The sequence below is a fragment of the Triturus cristatus genome, chromosome 9 (assembly GCF_964204655.1).
Source record: "Triturus cristatus chromosome 9, aTriCri1.1, whole genome shotgun sequence".
NCBI classification, from domain to species: domain Eukaryota; kingdom Metazoa; phylum Chordata; class Amphibia; order Caudata; family Salamandridae; genus Triturus; species Triturus cristatus.
Window position 1 is genome coordinate 638,929,838 of NC_140592.1, and position 15,957 is coordinate 638,945,794.

At 45.0% G+C, this 15,957-nt stretch overlaps 1 protein-coding gene and 1 long non-coding RNA gene across 2 annotated transcripts in view; one reads left to right on the top strand and one right to left on the bottom strand.

The window, feature by feature from the left end:
• LOC146798416 (uncharacterized) overlaps window positions 1-6,378 on the top strand; it is a 60,981-nt gene extending 54,603 nt beyond the window's left edge. Inside the window, exon 3 of the long non-coding RNA XR_014968687.1 lies at window positions 5,909-6,378. This is a non-coding gene — a long non-coding RNA (uncharacterized LOC146798416). The remainder of the gene's footprint in view (window positions 1-5,908) is intronic.
• The window catches only part of MEIOSIN (meiosis initiator), a 2,478,810-nt gene that overhangs the window by 1,087,428 nt on the left and 1,375,425 nt on the right, over window positions 1-15,957 (bottom strand). The window lies entirely within an intron of this gene.

Sequence of the window (15,957 nt, forward strand, 5' to 3'; positions counted from 1 at the left end):
ATCAATAGCCTGCCCCTGTGGAAAGCTCCACCCACCCATGGATGGAGCCTGCCGAAGTCTTGGACAATTGGCCTGTAGGTTGGACGGCTGGCCGTTGCCAGGCTGCTCCGGGGAGAAGGGAGTTTTGGTTTGTGGGAATTTTAGTTTTCATATCCATGTTTTGGGTTTTTATGTGCAAGTGGGGCCCTGGCCCATCGCCTCTGTGTGTGGGGGGAGGGGAGGCAGACCTGGATGCCTCTATTCTTACAATGCCCATGGAAAGGCTTACACTATAATGTGTAACATAGAACATTAGTCGAATGGGCTCTACCGTCAAGCACCACAATATACATAGATATCTGCGCATGAGGGGGTGCAGATTGCACTCCTCCAGGAAACACACATTACCTGTGGGTAGGGTGAGAAGCTGCGCAGACGATGGAGAGGGCAGGTATTTGCAACCTCTTATTCTGCATACGCGAGAGGGGCATTGATTTTGATCAGAACTGGCATACCATTCGAACCCTTGCACGTACTGTTTGGTAGAGAGGGTAGATATGTAGTGCTGAAGTGCAGAATTTATGGACAGGAACTCACATTGGGTAGTATACATGCCCTTAATCAAGATCAAGTGCAGTTCCTCCGTAGGCTTTCATGCTCCTTGACTGCAGTGCTAACCCCAAGCGTACTACTGGGAGGGGGCTTCAATTGTGTTGCTGACATGGTTCTAGATTGCTCTCACCCCCCACTGCCGAGTGCCCAAATACATAAAACTGCGGCGGGGTTCCAAGATTGGAGAGGACACTGGAGGACATGCCAGAGACCGAGACTACTCATTACTCGCCCTTACATCAATTGCAAACAAAACTGAACTTCTTCTTGGGTACACTGGGCCTGAGTCGGTTAGTAACACACAGAATATTTGGGGCGGACGCTTTCTGACCATAGTCCCCTTTTGCTAGCAGTCCAGCCGGAGGAACACCGCCCGCCAATTCCAATGTTGCGGTTGAACACTCTGGGTCTTTAATATACTTTTTTCAGAGCGACCATAGGCACAGCTATAGACTTCTACTTCGACAGCAACAGACTGCCTCCAATACACTGATAGAGTGGGAGGCTTTCAAGGTATGACAGAGGGTGAAATGTGTGGGGGAAACAGTGGGAGCCCAGAGGGAACTTCACCTGGAAAGTGGACACCAAAGAAGGTGACCTACATAGACAGGAAAACTAACAAGGAACTAGAGTAGACGCATCCAACTCCCTCAAACATGCACGTCATATCAAGCTCTTGACCGACAGCTGTGTCACGACTTTAGGACTTACCTCACCTAGGTGCAAGAAGTAGTTTGGGGGTTGGGTAGGTTGTGGCTTGGCTATTTTAGCCGGAGACGCGGGGATCCCCAGTAACGCAAATTATACCTCCCGAGGGCGACCCATTTTATGGTCCGTAGGTCCTTCATGCCTTATTTTGTGACTACTATTCATCACTAAGGCACCTCCCCTGATATACAGAAGGAATTCCTGAAGTTGCTGTGCCCCCAAATCCTTGATGACCACATAATTGATATGCTGGTAGGGCTTCTGACAGTCCCCGAGATCCGGGCTGTGAGGAAAGACCCCTGGACCTGACTGTCTCCCGGACGAATTCGACTCAACTTACACTGCACAGCTTCTGCTGCAATTGGAGAAGCTCTACGCAGAATCCCTGAAACTTTGATGCCTGCCAGAGACCACAGGCGATGTGCTGGTCATCCCCCCTCCCCAAAAAGCCTAAACAGGTGGCATAAGTCGAAGACTTCTGGGCACTTTCTATGTTAAACATGGATTTCAAGATCGTTGGTAAAACCCTTGCGCTCTTCCTCCTACCCCACATGCCGACCCTGGTTCTCGCTGACAAGAATGGATTTATTCTGGCCAGGACCACATCATACAGCCTGCGAAGGATGTACTTGATGCTGTTCCATGCAGATACTTGTTATTTACAGCATGCAGCCTTCTTGTTGATAGATCTCGAGAAGGCCTTCAACCTCATGCAATGGGACTACTTGCTTGAAACTATTAGACACATGGGCCTGGGGGAAAGCTGGGTAAACTGGGTGAGGGTGCTTTATGAATGTCCCACAGCTAGGATACAGACAGGGAAAACTGTCCCACAGTATGAGATCTTCCGAGGAACACAAAAGGGATACCCATTGTCACCTCTGTTGTTTGCACTGTCAATGGAACCATTGGCAGCATTATTCCACCAAGGCGGGGAGGGACTAGGCATCCCATTAGGGGGTAACACTCATAATATCTCCCTGTACGTAGATGACTTATTGATATACCTCAGTGACGCAATGGTGGGTACCAATACTGCACTGCGCCTGATAGAGCAGTTTGGATTGCTGTCTAGCCTCAAAGTTAACCGTGGCAAAACTTAACTCTTCCCCATCTCTGCCAATGTGATTCACCCATTCGATTTTATGGTGGGCATTACTGTGCCCCCACAACCTTCAGTCATCTGGGGATTCCGGTCTTCCACTCGATGGACTACTTACGTGAAGGTAATCTTGGCATGGCCCTCCGGTCTCCGAGATCAAATGTTTCCTTCTGGTGCACTCTACAACTGCCGATCATGGCCTGGGTTTCCCTTGCAGAAATGGTCATGCTGTCTCGCCTGCTGTACTTTTTCAGCAATCTCCCCATAACCGTTCCTGCTTCGTGGTTTGGACAACTAGATGCTCTACTGCGAGATATGATATGGTAAAAAGGGAGGAGGCGGTAGCCCTGTCGATCCTACAACGCCCACCCGCGGAGGGAGGACTCTGAGTGCTTAAATTCGAGCTCTACTTTTTAGATTCTCCACTCCAGTGGCTGGTGCAGTGGTTGGCAGATATGGGCACAGTAGGCACTGACCAAGGGATCCGTACGTATCTGATGCTGGCAAAGATGCTAGACGCGGACAACACCATCTCATCTATCCCTGCTGCAGACCACGGCTCTACGCTGCTGGAAATGCTGCCTCTTTAAAGAATGAAAATCTCCCCTATATACCCCGGCCCTGCCCCTGGTGGGCCTCCCCCACGGGAACACCAAGCAGATACTAACCCCAGCAATGTTGAAGCCCTGGAATAATGCCAGACCATAACTGGTGGGGCATTGCTACCAGCAAGCAACCCTGGCTCCATTTGAAGACCTACTTGAGAGCTACGACCTACTAACAGGCCAAATCTTAACCTATGAGATAATACTGCGCACCTTTTGAGGACTATGGGAGGGAGCCAACAGAAGCTTAAATCACACTCGATATTACACTCTGTCCTTACATTAGGCACTGCAAGACACCAGGTAAAATGGTTCTATACATCGCAACTGGAGATGGTCTGCACAACCCTAACGAAACTGCGCACCTGTTGAGAGACTGCTCTGGATAGACACATCACAGACCCAGAATGGTCCAAAATGTTGCCATACCCTAAGAAAGTGTTACGCAATACTAGTTTGAAGTACACACAGTTCAATTACATAAACATGACACCTCACAAACTTCAGCTTGCCTTTGGAGACACTGGATACAAATGCCAAATATGCGACCGTGCAGACGCAGACTTTTTATATATGACTTGGGATTGTGGCCCACTACGCTAGTTCTGGGAGGAAACAATACAACTCATGTGTGCAGCTGTGGGGCGCATACTTTAACCTTCAATGGGAGTGTTCCTGTTGGGGCTCTTTCCCTGTTCTCCTAAAAGGAAATTGGGAAACCGATTCCTAGATTTAACCCTGGTCTTAGCCTGGAGAAGAATAGCACTGGCCTGGGAATTCGTACATGGACCAGCAATGGAAGCCTGGAAACACGATGTAACCCATTGGGCGGGGGCAGAAATCATAGTACTGACGAGGTAAAAGGTGCATGGATTGTGGCAACTCACCCTTGCCGACCTCCCGAAAGGTACTGGAGGCATGGGAAAACACAGACCGAGACAGGTGCGACATAGGGGGGGAGCGAAGAGGGAACACATACGAGCGGCGAGGAGGATGACCAAAGGTATGACGCCTAAATGAAAACACTGAGTTGACCTTCATAAAAACACTACTGCAAACAGACCCTGATATACCACACGACAATGGCCAGATAGGGACTGCACACACTGCCCAGCTCACACATAAAACTTGGGGACACTGAACTTACGGCCCGACATGTGGATAATGACCCACTGGTGGTCTAGCGCTCACCCGGCCCCCGCCTCCCATGCCCCACACACCCTGCTTAACGTATTAGCAAATACACAACCCTTGGCCCCACTGCACAGTTAGTTAATTACATAGTATGATTCACGAGTTGTATATTTTTTTTTATTAAATCTGTGAGATATTTACAGACTGGCATATAATATGTGATAGTATACAATAACCGTAAAGTTTCAGGCAAAATAAGACTAACATATGAGACTATGATTCATGTGTAAGAACTTTAATGGATAACCTGCTCTGTGGCTTCTTCGAAATGTAAATAAAGTTAGTACGGGACGATTTTATATATTCTATATGCCAAATAAGTGCTGTATAGTGATATATCACTAATGGCTGAACTATACAATTATGGATGTATATTAAAATAAATGCCAATAAAAATGTTTGGGAAAAAAAAAGGTATCCATGCAATAGATGTCTGGACTTAGCGGGGACAGGGGCGGAGAAGGGAGGAAAAACGTACTTAATGCAAAACTCAGTCGGGCTTAAGTTCCCACCAGAGTGGGTCTCTTTAGTTCGAGTGTGACGTGCTGGTCAGGTAACCTGGCAGTGGTTTGTATTGACAGTATAGTTCAAAAACCCTGGAAAGCGGCCGGTGACTAGAATGCTAACTGCAATCTGGTACGCTAGTGCGTCTAGGCATGTAAATTAGTACGCGGATTCACCAGCAGCAGCTATGGAGAGCCGTTCTATACAGTGGACTGGAATGCTGACTGCTGTGTTGTGCACATGCGTGAGTTTAGCAAGTAATTTATTGTGTAAATTCAGAGACCCAGTTACCTTAGAGCGGCACAATACATGCTGCAGCTATAAGGGACCTTCCTCAGGACACATGCCCTACATACCAAAAGATAGCCCTTACAGAGGTGCAAAGGACCTTGCCAATTGTGGCACAATTAAGCATTTACATACATTTTTGGGAAATAATACCGGCACTGTGGCACATGGTTAGCAGGAACCCAGTGCTCTTCAGTCAAAGATGCATCAGATATCATGCAAATCATGGGGCTAGCCATGTCCAAAAGGGGCACTTTAATACAGGCCTTTCCAAAAAAAAATCCTCAACATGACTAGGGGCCTGATTACAACTTTAGCGCAGCAGCAACGGCACAATGCAGCCTCTGCTGCACAAGCACCGCCGACCGTATTACGAGTTGCAAATGTGCAGCTCGTAATATGGTCGGCAGTTCTTTGGCCTTTTCCATGGTGATGCACCCCAATAGGAACTGCCAAAAAGTTCCAGCAATGCATGGGCGTTGACTTCCATGCTGTGCTGGAACTGTGGGAAATACAGGGGGGGGGACATGTTTTGCCCCCCAAATGTACACCCTGTAGTACTAGCAGCACCAGCTTTTTCATGGTGGGCCTGTGCCATGAAAATGCTGGTGGTGCAAGAACTAAAAAATATGCTGCCTCGGACTGCGCCAGTCCCTGCTCAGTATATTGCGTTGTGGCGCTGCAGCACCACCGCCACTGTTCCCTGGCGCAGCATGTGTTCCACCGGCGCCATTACGACTTTGTAAGTTGTAATCTGCAGTACAGTGAACCGTCCCCATCCCTCACCCTCCTCCCGTGCCACCGCAAGACGGCCAGACTTGTAATCAGGCCCTTAGTTAGCAAAGCTAAAACTTTTGTTATGCCTAATAAGCAAACTGTCTAACATATTTTTGTTTTATTTGTTCCCTTTTCCCAGCAGGTACTATGTATTTAATTCTTCAGATGGATACATTTACAATGCTTTCAAACAGAAGAGGCAACCTTACTAAAGCAATAAGGCTTTCAATGTAGTTATTAATGATCTTTGGAGTATTAAATGCAGAAGTATAACCCCATTATGCTCTCAGTGGATCGAATACAAATATCATGATACGTAGGAGGTAGAATCTTAATGTGTTTAAAATAATATAAATATTTGTTGTGCTCATTGTTCTGGTTTTAAAAGTAAAAGTTTAATTTCATATTCATCTACCAATTGTAGCACCCTTTTTGTACAAAAGTGAAAAGATTACTGTAAACATTTGAAAAGTGAATTGTGGTTTTCCTTTATACTGTCTTGGGTGTGTCAATCATTTTTGAATATGCAACTACAAGGTGATTTTCCTCGTCATCACTGACAAAGAGAGTCTGGCTTTGCGTAACAACGGAAAAAAGGTCCATTTTCAACATTTAAAATGTAAATGCATGGGAAACTACTGCCATTTTTTAAAGATTTTTTTTTACTGCAATAAAGGCTTGGTTTTTTACTTAAGGTGTACATATATTTTTTTTTGCAAATTTTCAATTCATCATCTAATTTCAAAGAAATAAAGAAAAGTGGTGTTTATTTGTTTCCTGTTGCTCACTCTAAAATAAGGTGTTTCGCTGTAATTATTATTTATTCATAATGATTGTGGTTTAATATTTAAATGTCTGTTAAAATCTCACTGTTGTATTCATTTTTGCCCTTAAAATAAATTTCAGTTAGTATGTAAAAATTAAGTATTACCTGGGTATTAATGTACTACCCCGCCCATTACCCCTATATCCCTTATATCCTGTCACTAAAGGTGAATATAGTAGTGCAATTAAATTATTGAAGTGTAATGCTAAAATTAAATGTATTTAAAGACCAAGGGGCATATGACGAACTCTATCATATACCCTCCGACCTTAGGTCACAGGCTTTACGACGATATCGCCTGTTTTAGTTCTGACCAGCTGATTACAATGCAGCCGGTCAGAATTGAAACTGGCTGGTCATTACAGCTGAATTGAGACAGGCTCTAGGAACCCATTGGCCATTCGGAGACCGGCCTGTAGTCCCATAGGAAGGCGTTTCCACCTTCAGTATTAGGATTCTTGTTTTCCCACAGTCTTTCTGACATGGGAAGCCTGATGGAAAGCGAGTTTGGGGGCCCCGTTGCCCTTGCTTCTCCACCTTGAGGTTCCTGCCAAGGAGTGCAGGGATTAACACAATCTCTGATTGGGAGTTTGTGTTATGCTCGGATTACGGGTGTAACACAAGCTCCCATAGAGAAACCGGAGAATGTGACCGTGCATGGTGCGGTCTCATCGTAATAGCGGTGTCTGACATCGTAATCGTGTCCCTAGTAATTAGTACTCTGGAATTAAAATTTATGCCTGGGTATTAATACAATTTCATCTCCCGTTACCCTAATATTATTTGCACTTTGTCCCTAAAAGTGTTAAATTTGGGTTTAAAAAAATGTATGTTTAATAATTTTTTCAGTTAAAAGCCTATTAATTACTACACAGGTATTAAAATGAATTCTCTTTCCTAAAGGTGAATGTTCATCAGTTCCAAAATATATTTAAGTTTAAAGATTAAATAAGGTATATTGTGGTGACATCCACAGGTGCTCAGGGTTTCCAACAAAATAAAGACGGAGGAGAAAAACCTAAAATAAAGGCTTACTCTCTGAAATGGCTTCCTTAACCATAGGAAAAGGATGGTTGCACCCCAATGTACAGTGTGCTACAAATATGAGCACAACAAGGGTAAACGCAAATGTCCCATAAGGGCACACCCCTCTACCTGTGGGCAGACACCTGGGTTGTCTAGTGTAGTGATCGTGATGGAGGTAGTCACAGTTACTTTTGGGGGTGACAGGCAGAGGTGACCCTAGTTTCCATGGATGATAGAGGAATAGAACCATAATCCAACATGCCTTCAAATGCTTCCAGATATAGGCAGTGGGACACCATTAAGAGGTGGAGGCTCTGTGAGACACCGAAGCCAGCATGAAAACTGTCAAGTGTTAGCTGTTGACTGCAGAGCAGGTCCTAACAAACACATTACACAAAGTCCTAATTTTCTGGCTCCCATGCGAAACATCTACCAGTGTCTCCAGTCCCATTTGAGGGGTGGGGGATCGTCATAGGTTTGCAGGTCAATGTTGTTAACATACAGCTTCACAATATAAGCAAAGTCGTGAAATAGAGAACGCAGGATTGACACTCATGGTAGATGGGGGGACATGGCCTTTCGATTGAAGCTAAGCATGGATTAAAAGTTATTAAAAAGCTGAAATGCTCCAAGCTCTGCTGGGTTGAAACAGGTGAACTCCAAGTGGGTGAGATAGGAGATCAGCGGTTGCCAAATCTAATGAAATGTAACTTCTATGTGAGGTAAGTTGTGGAAAAGTTGTTGCATCACCATCCCCTCCCATGGGCGGTGAAACATTAAATTATTGGGAGGGCAGTTGTATTTTTCAACTATATTAATACCAGCTGTGCAGCATTCAGTATGTGGCTAATAAGCTTCCAGTCAGCGTGGGTTATTGCTTCCAAGGCAAGGTATTGCACACCTAGTGTAACTGTGGTGGTAAGAGGCAGGGAATGGTTCCCCTATGGTGACCTTGTTCCAGAATCACTTTCCAATATGTGGTAATGAGGCTGCAGGAGCATCGGAGGTGGTAAGTATATCCCACTACTAGCACACACTGATGGCAGAGGGAAGATGTTGATGGGTATATGCTGGACAAGTAAGCTGGTGTATAATACCATTGAACCATGATCTTGTAAGCCATTTACCTGTGGGATAAACTGCGGTAAGTTTTAGGAGTCTCACCAAAGGGTTTCCTATTGCTTAGACGAAATGCCCTCTATATTGGAAGTCTGCAAGAAAGTTTGAAATGTGTGGGTTTGAGGGGGTGTGGAGTGTTGAATGGTCCGGTATATGTTGGAAATTAGTCCCTTAGAACCGTCATGTTTGCAGTCATTTTTCAGATGGAATATACAATATGGTAGCCCTATAATAATTAGAGGGGTGCAACACTCAATGATACAGCTGGCGATACTCCAGCCTGGTCGTTTCAGGGTGATGGTAATCAGCCTCACATTGGTCAAAAAACGTTATGGAGGCTCCCACAAAGATCAAATTTGCATGCAATCAGACTGAGGGGGAGGAGAAGATACTAAGCCCCTCCATTATTCCCAATCTGTCCTATATGTTGAGCACTGTCCTAGTGGGCATAGCTGTTCAGACTGTTTTTGTGCTACCAACATAGACATATATACACACACACACATACCTATAGGTGCTGCACAGTCGTGCGTGCTGGCATAGCCATGCTAGAACCCGGATTGTCCTGCAGGCCACTGCCAGATCCATGTGGACCCCATTTTTCACACTCTAGCGGACCACCCAAGACATGTAAGTGGGCGGCCAAATAGTGCTAGAGAATATTAGGGCAGACCAGTCTACCACTTTCTCTAGGGAAGAGTTGCAGATCTTTTGGCTGCTTCCCATTCTGGATAAAAGAGTGAATGCCCTGTTGTATGTGAGTGTTATAATCTTGGGTGATATGAGTAGGCAGGGACTGGAAAAAGATATATGGCCCATGGGATGACATTGATTTTTATGGCATTAATGTGAACCACTTAAGAAACAATGAAGGGTTTCCAATGTCTTAGATCTGCTAGGATGGAACTTCGGAGTTACTGCCATTTGGTCTGTGTCTAAGAGGACCGCGTAGGGCTAGATTATCACCCAAATATCTAATTGCGTTGGGTGCCCATTGTAACTGCGTTGTGGCTTGCAGAGTAGGGAGGTCTTACCCGGCTATAGTTCGATTGAGCATGCAAGATTTAGTAATGTTGATTTTGAAGACCGATACCGCCGCAAATGTGGCACGTCTGTCAACTATAGGCAGTAGGGAGGTAGTGGTCCAACAGAAGTAAGCAAGGGATGATTTGCAAACAAGTTAACCTTATGATCTCAGCCACCAAAGGAGATGCCCACAATAGCAGGATTGCAGCAGATGGAGATGGTCAATGGTTGAGCTGCTAGGGCTTAGAAAAACCCGCTGACCAGCATTTTTAGCATGTATCTCGTCTATAGCTTTATTGATACCACTAGAGGTCTTTACGTTGGTAGGCATAGACTTGACTGTGTTCTAGTTTAGTTATAATACACCCTGCCAGGGGAATTGGAGAAGGAATTTTGTATAGTCAGTAGTTATCCACAGGTAACTGAATTCAGGTACCTTTTTCACTTGTATTAGCAACCTTTTCCTTCCCTTCCACAGAATCATTGCATACGTTATCCTCAAAACATGGTCTAACCTGCACTTTGTCGATAATACTCTCTGTTAAGCGGATGCACCTCCTTGATGTGGCCTTGGTAGCAGTTACCTTTCCCCACACAGAGCATGACTAACCCAGGGACCAATTAAGATGCGGCCTGTCAGGGCTGCGAACATCGAGCGAAGAACTACAGCCCAGATCGTATTCTCGTTTTTGATTCTGTACAGACAGACCCTTTTCAATAAATTAGTTTGAAAGTGAGTCCAATTTGTTTTTGAAAATATATTACAACGGGCATTGATAGCCCGTCAGCCATTCAGAAGTCCTGCAGTAATCACACCCCCTGCTATATTACTGTAGAGAAATTACAATGGCGGATTACCACTGCCATTCTGTGCAGGCCTTTCTGACACTGAAAAGCATTGAGAATCTATGTTTGTGGCCCCCCAGGATGTACAATATGAGTGAAAGGATGCAGATTGGCAACCTAGGGGATACCTGTGACTCACTACTTTAGATCAATGGATACAATAGGCGTTAAATTAAGGTACCTGCGCCCGGGTGCAGAACTGAAATGCACCCATGATCTTTACAATGAGAGCATGCATTGCTTAATTAATGCAAGCTTTAATTGTAATGCAAAGGATTGCGACCGAACAAGGTTGAATGGCATTGCACTTGCGGAGCTGTAACCAACTCCAGATGGTCATTCAGTTACTGTTCATAACCAATGTGTGATGGTCTACGGTCTGTCAGGCATCGGAATATGCCCGTCAGACAGGATTGTGTGGGTGCTGTGATACTTGCAATTAAGACAAATCCCACAACCCAAGTAGCCACTTGACACAGAAAAAAAAAGGTGTGACCATCCTGTTATTGAATCCCTGGTGCTCAGATCATTGTGGACACGGATAGAACCAATGGGTAGATATGTCTAAGTAAAAATCTGGACAACAAATAAGGTCCTGAAAAAATGTTAAGTTTTCTGCTTTCGGATGTGAAAAAGTGGGCTTCCTTGCCAAAATTCACAAACTACCTCTTTTTTTTGGCAACAGAGATTTGCAATGTCTAGAGTGCTCATGGTTGTGTGTTTCTGTGTGGGAGGGACCTTGACACAGATGGTAATTTGATGGTGCTACCCCAGCGGAACAGATTCCTGTTATCTGACATTAGAGATGTTAATGCCATGACAGATCCCTGTTGAAAGACACACCAGAGAGGCAAAGACCACCCTTTGACCTTATGCCTCCAAAGCACAGGTTCCCATATCGACTAATTTTTACTCCCTAGCGCGCTGCTTGTTAAGGTAGATTTTACTGAAACAAAAAAAACAATATATCCTCACCTTAAGATCTCAGCAAAAATATTTAAATATGTAAAATCTATTCATAATATATATTAGCACAGAAAATCACAGAATCATTGAAGTTAATTGTTCGTTGCTACTAATAGCATTTGAGCAAATATATATTTTAGTTTATATGAAAATCTCAATTGTAAGCATAAAATAAGGCAAATAAGAACACAAATTTAAATACCATGCAAATTATATTATGGTTTAGAAAAATATCTATTAAATATAATTAATTACAGAAATTCACAGAAACACACACATATGTAAAAATATATATATCTATAAAACTATAAACATATATAAGCATATATATTTATGTGTATATATATAAATGTGAAAATATATATATATGTGTGAATATCTATATATGGAATATGCTACTTACCAGTATGCATCTGTTCTTGGCATGTAGAGCTGCAGAGTCACACACTGAGGATAAGATCGCCATCTGGTGTTGGGCTCGGATGATTGCAGGTTGTTGTTGTCTTCGGAGAAGCCTTTGGTCACGAGGTTGGTGACTCCTCCCCTGGACAACAGTGCGCATGGGCATCCACTCCATCGGCAGATTGTTTTTCGCCATGTTGGGAAAAGATGGAGTATATAGAAAAGAAAGAAAGGATGTCCATGTGTAATGTCTAAGTAAGACGGATGCTGGAACAGATACAGGTCCCGGGGAGGCGGGCGGGCGTGTGTGACTCTGCAGCTCTACATGCCAAGAACAGATGCATACTGGTAAGTAGCATATTCCGTTCGAGGCATATGAGCTGCAGATCACACACTGAGGATAGATTATACAGCAGTGCTCCCCTTAGCGGTGGTCGCCTGTATCCGTTGCAGCAGTTTGAAATAAAGTTTTTAGGACAGCCTGGCCCACGGAGGCCTGTTGTTTGGCCTGCACGTCAACACAATAGTGTTTAGTGAAGGTATGCGTGGTAGACCATGTGGCTGCCTTGCAAATGTCTTCTAAGGGAATATTGCCTAAGAAGGCCATAGAAGCCCCTATTTTACGCGTGGAGTGCGCCCTAGGGGGAACTGTGAGTGTACGTTTAGCCTTGAGGTAGCATATTTGGATGCATTTAACTATCCACCTGGCTATCCCTGATTTGGAGATTGGGTTGCCTTTGTGTGGTGGCGCGAAAGCAACAAAGAGTTGTTTTGTCTTTCGAAAAGGTTTTGTTCTGTCGATGTAATAAAGCAATGCTCTTTTAACATCTAAGGTATGTAGGGCCCTTTCAGCTACCGAGTCTGGATTTGGGAAAAAGACCGGTAATTCTACTGATTGGTTAAGGTGGAAAGGGGAAATCACTTTTGGAAGAAATTTAGGGTTTGTCCTAAGAACCACTTTGTTACGGTGTAGTTGTAAGAAAGGTTCTTCAAGTGTAAGGGCTTGTATTTCACTTACTCTGCGCAGGGAAGTGATTGCGATAAGGAAGGCTACCTTCCATGTTAGGAATTGCAATTCACATTTGTGCATAGGTTCAAATGGGGGGCCCATGAGTCTTGTTAGGACCACATTGAGATTCCACACTGGGGCAGGTGGCAATCTTGGGGGAAGAATCCTTTTGAGACCTTCCATAAACGCTTTGATGGCTGGTACCTTAAAAAGGGACAGGTGTTGCCTATTTTGCAAGTAGGCTGCCAAGGCTGCTAGGTGTAATCGTATAGAGGAATACGCTAGATTGCATCTTTGCAAGTGTAGTAGATAGCAAATGATGTTTTGGATGGAAGCATCCAATGGATGTATGTCATTATTAGCGCAGTAGATGGCAAATCGTTTCCATTTAGCGGCATAACACGCTCTAGTAGTAGGGCGTCTGGCTTCTTTTATGATATTCATACAGTCTGGAGGGAGATTGAGGTAACCGAACTCTAAGACCTCAGGAGCCAGATCGCTAGGTTCAGTGTTTGAGGATCTGGGTGTCTGATTTCTCCATGGTTCTGGGTTAACAGATCCGGGGAGAGGCGTAGCTTTTGATGTGGAACTAAAGATAGTTCCAGAAGTGTGGTGAACCACGGTTGACGTGCCCAAGTGGGAGCCACTAGTATTAGTGTTAGTGACTGTTGTTTCAGTTTGCGTACCACAAATGGAACTAGTGGGAGAGGCGGAAAGGCGTACGCAAATCTGCCTGACCAGTTCATCCATAGGGCATTGCCCTTCGACTGTGGGTGTGGAAACCTGGCGGCGAAGGTTGGGCATTTTGTGTTTTCGGGAGTGGCGAACAGGTCTATGTCTGGTTGTCCCCACTTGTGGAAGAAGGGGAGTAGAACCTTGGGGTGTAGTTCCCATTCGTGGATCTGTTGTGTGTGGCGACTTAGGAGGTCGGCCACTTGGTTGTGGATCCCTGGGAGATGTTCTGCTAACAGGTAGATGTTTTGGGGAATTGCCCATCTCCAGATTTGCTGTGCCAGTTGGGACAGTTGGAGAGAGTGTGTCCCTCCCTGTTTCTGTATATAATACATTGTCGTCATGTTGTCTGTGCGTATGAGGACAGTTTTGTTCTTTAGGTGAATTTGAAAGGATTTTAGTGCTAGGAACACTGCTAAGAGTTCCAGGTGGTTGATGTGGAGCAGTTTCTGTTGACTGGTCCATCTGCCCTGAGTGGTATGGTGAAGGAGGTGGGCTCCCCACCCCGTGAGAGATGCGTCTGTAGTTAGCACAACTTGTGGAAGAGGCTCTAAGAACGGTCTCCCTTTGGACAGGTTGATGGTGTTCCACCATTTCAGTGATCGAAGTGAGCGACTGTCCACCAACACCAGATCGGTAAGTTGTCCGTGAGCTTGGTTCCACTGTTGTGCTAAGCATTCTTGTAAGGGACGCATTTGAAGTCGTGCGTGTGGGACTATGGAGATGCAGGACGCCATCATGCCTAGGAGCTGCATGAACACTCTTGCTGGAAGAGATGGATGAGTTTGAAATTGAGAGATGAGATTTTGTATACTGGCTATCCTGGCTGTGCTGGGATAGGCAATGGCTTTGGATGTATCTATGGTTGCTCCTAGATACTGATGTAAGTGGGAAGGTTGTAGGTGGGATTTGGGGTAGTTGATAGTGAATCCCAAATCGTGGAGAGTTTGAATCGTGCGATGAGTGTGGAGAACGCATTTTTGGTATGTATTGGCTTTTATGAGCCAATCGTCCAGATAGGGGAAGACATGGATCTGTTGTCTTCTGAGATGCGCTGCCACGACTGCTAGGCACTTGGTGAACACTCTGGGTGCTGTTGTTACTCCGAATGGGAGAACTGTAAATTGATAGTGTTGCCCATCTACCACAAATCGTAGATATTTTCTGTGAGCGGGATGCATAGGGATGTGAAAGTATGCGTCCTTGAGGTCCAATGTGGCGAGGAAGTCTCCCTGTTGTAAAAGTGGGAGGACTTGTTGGAGAGTGGTCATGTGAAAATGATCCGAATGTATATACTGGTTTAGTAGTCTGAGATCCAGTATGGGCCTTAGTGTTTTGTCCTTTTTGGGAATGAGGAAGTATAGAGAATATACCCCTTTTCCCTGATGTTGAAGGGGAACTGGTTCTATCGCATGTTTTTGTAACAGGGATTGAACTTCTTGTTTGAGGAGAGAGAGATGATGCGAGGACATTGGACGTTGTTTGGGCGGTATGTTTGGGGGGGATTGTATGAGTTCGAGGCAGTAGCCAGACTGGATAATTTGTCTTACCCACCTGTCTGTGGTGATGGAAGTCCAGACAGGCAGGAATTGTTGGAGTCGTCCCCGACCGGAGTGGAATGGTCTGGGGGGAGTGGTGGCAAGTCACTGTTTGGTGGCTGGTGAGGTGCGGGTGTTGTTGTTATTGCCGCGTCCTCGACCTTTGTTATTGTTTCCCCTATAACCTCCCCGGAAGTAACCTCTGTTAGGGGATGTTTGTCCAGAATTTTTAAAGGTGGACGTGGTCTCAGTTGATGTGTTTTTGGAGCCTCCTCTATAAAAGGAGCGACGAAAGGAACCCCGGTTCTGTTGAGACTGCAGTGCTCCCATAGACTTGGCAGTTTCATTATCCTTTTTCATTTTTTCTAATGCAGTATCCACTGCAGGGCCAAATAGCTGCTCTTGGTTGAAAGGTTGAGCAAGAATTGCGGTTTGAACCTCCGGTTTAAAACCGGAAATACGGAGCCAGGCATGTCGTCTGAGTAGGACGCCAGTATTGACCGCTCTAGAAGCAGTGTCTGCTGCATCTAAGGCGCATTTAATGGAGGCATTAGATATTAATTTGCCTTCTTGGATGAGGTCAGAGGCCTGGGACTTAAAAGGTTCAGGCAGATGCTGCATAAGGTCCTCAAGTTGGTCATAATGCGCTCTATCATACCTGGCTAACAGGGCCTGGGTATTGGCAATACGCCAATGGT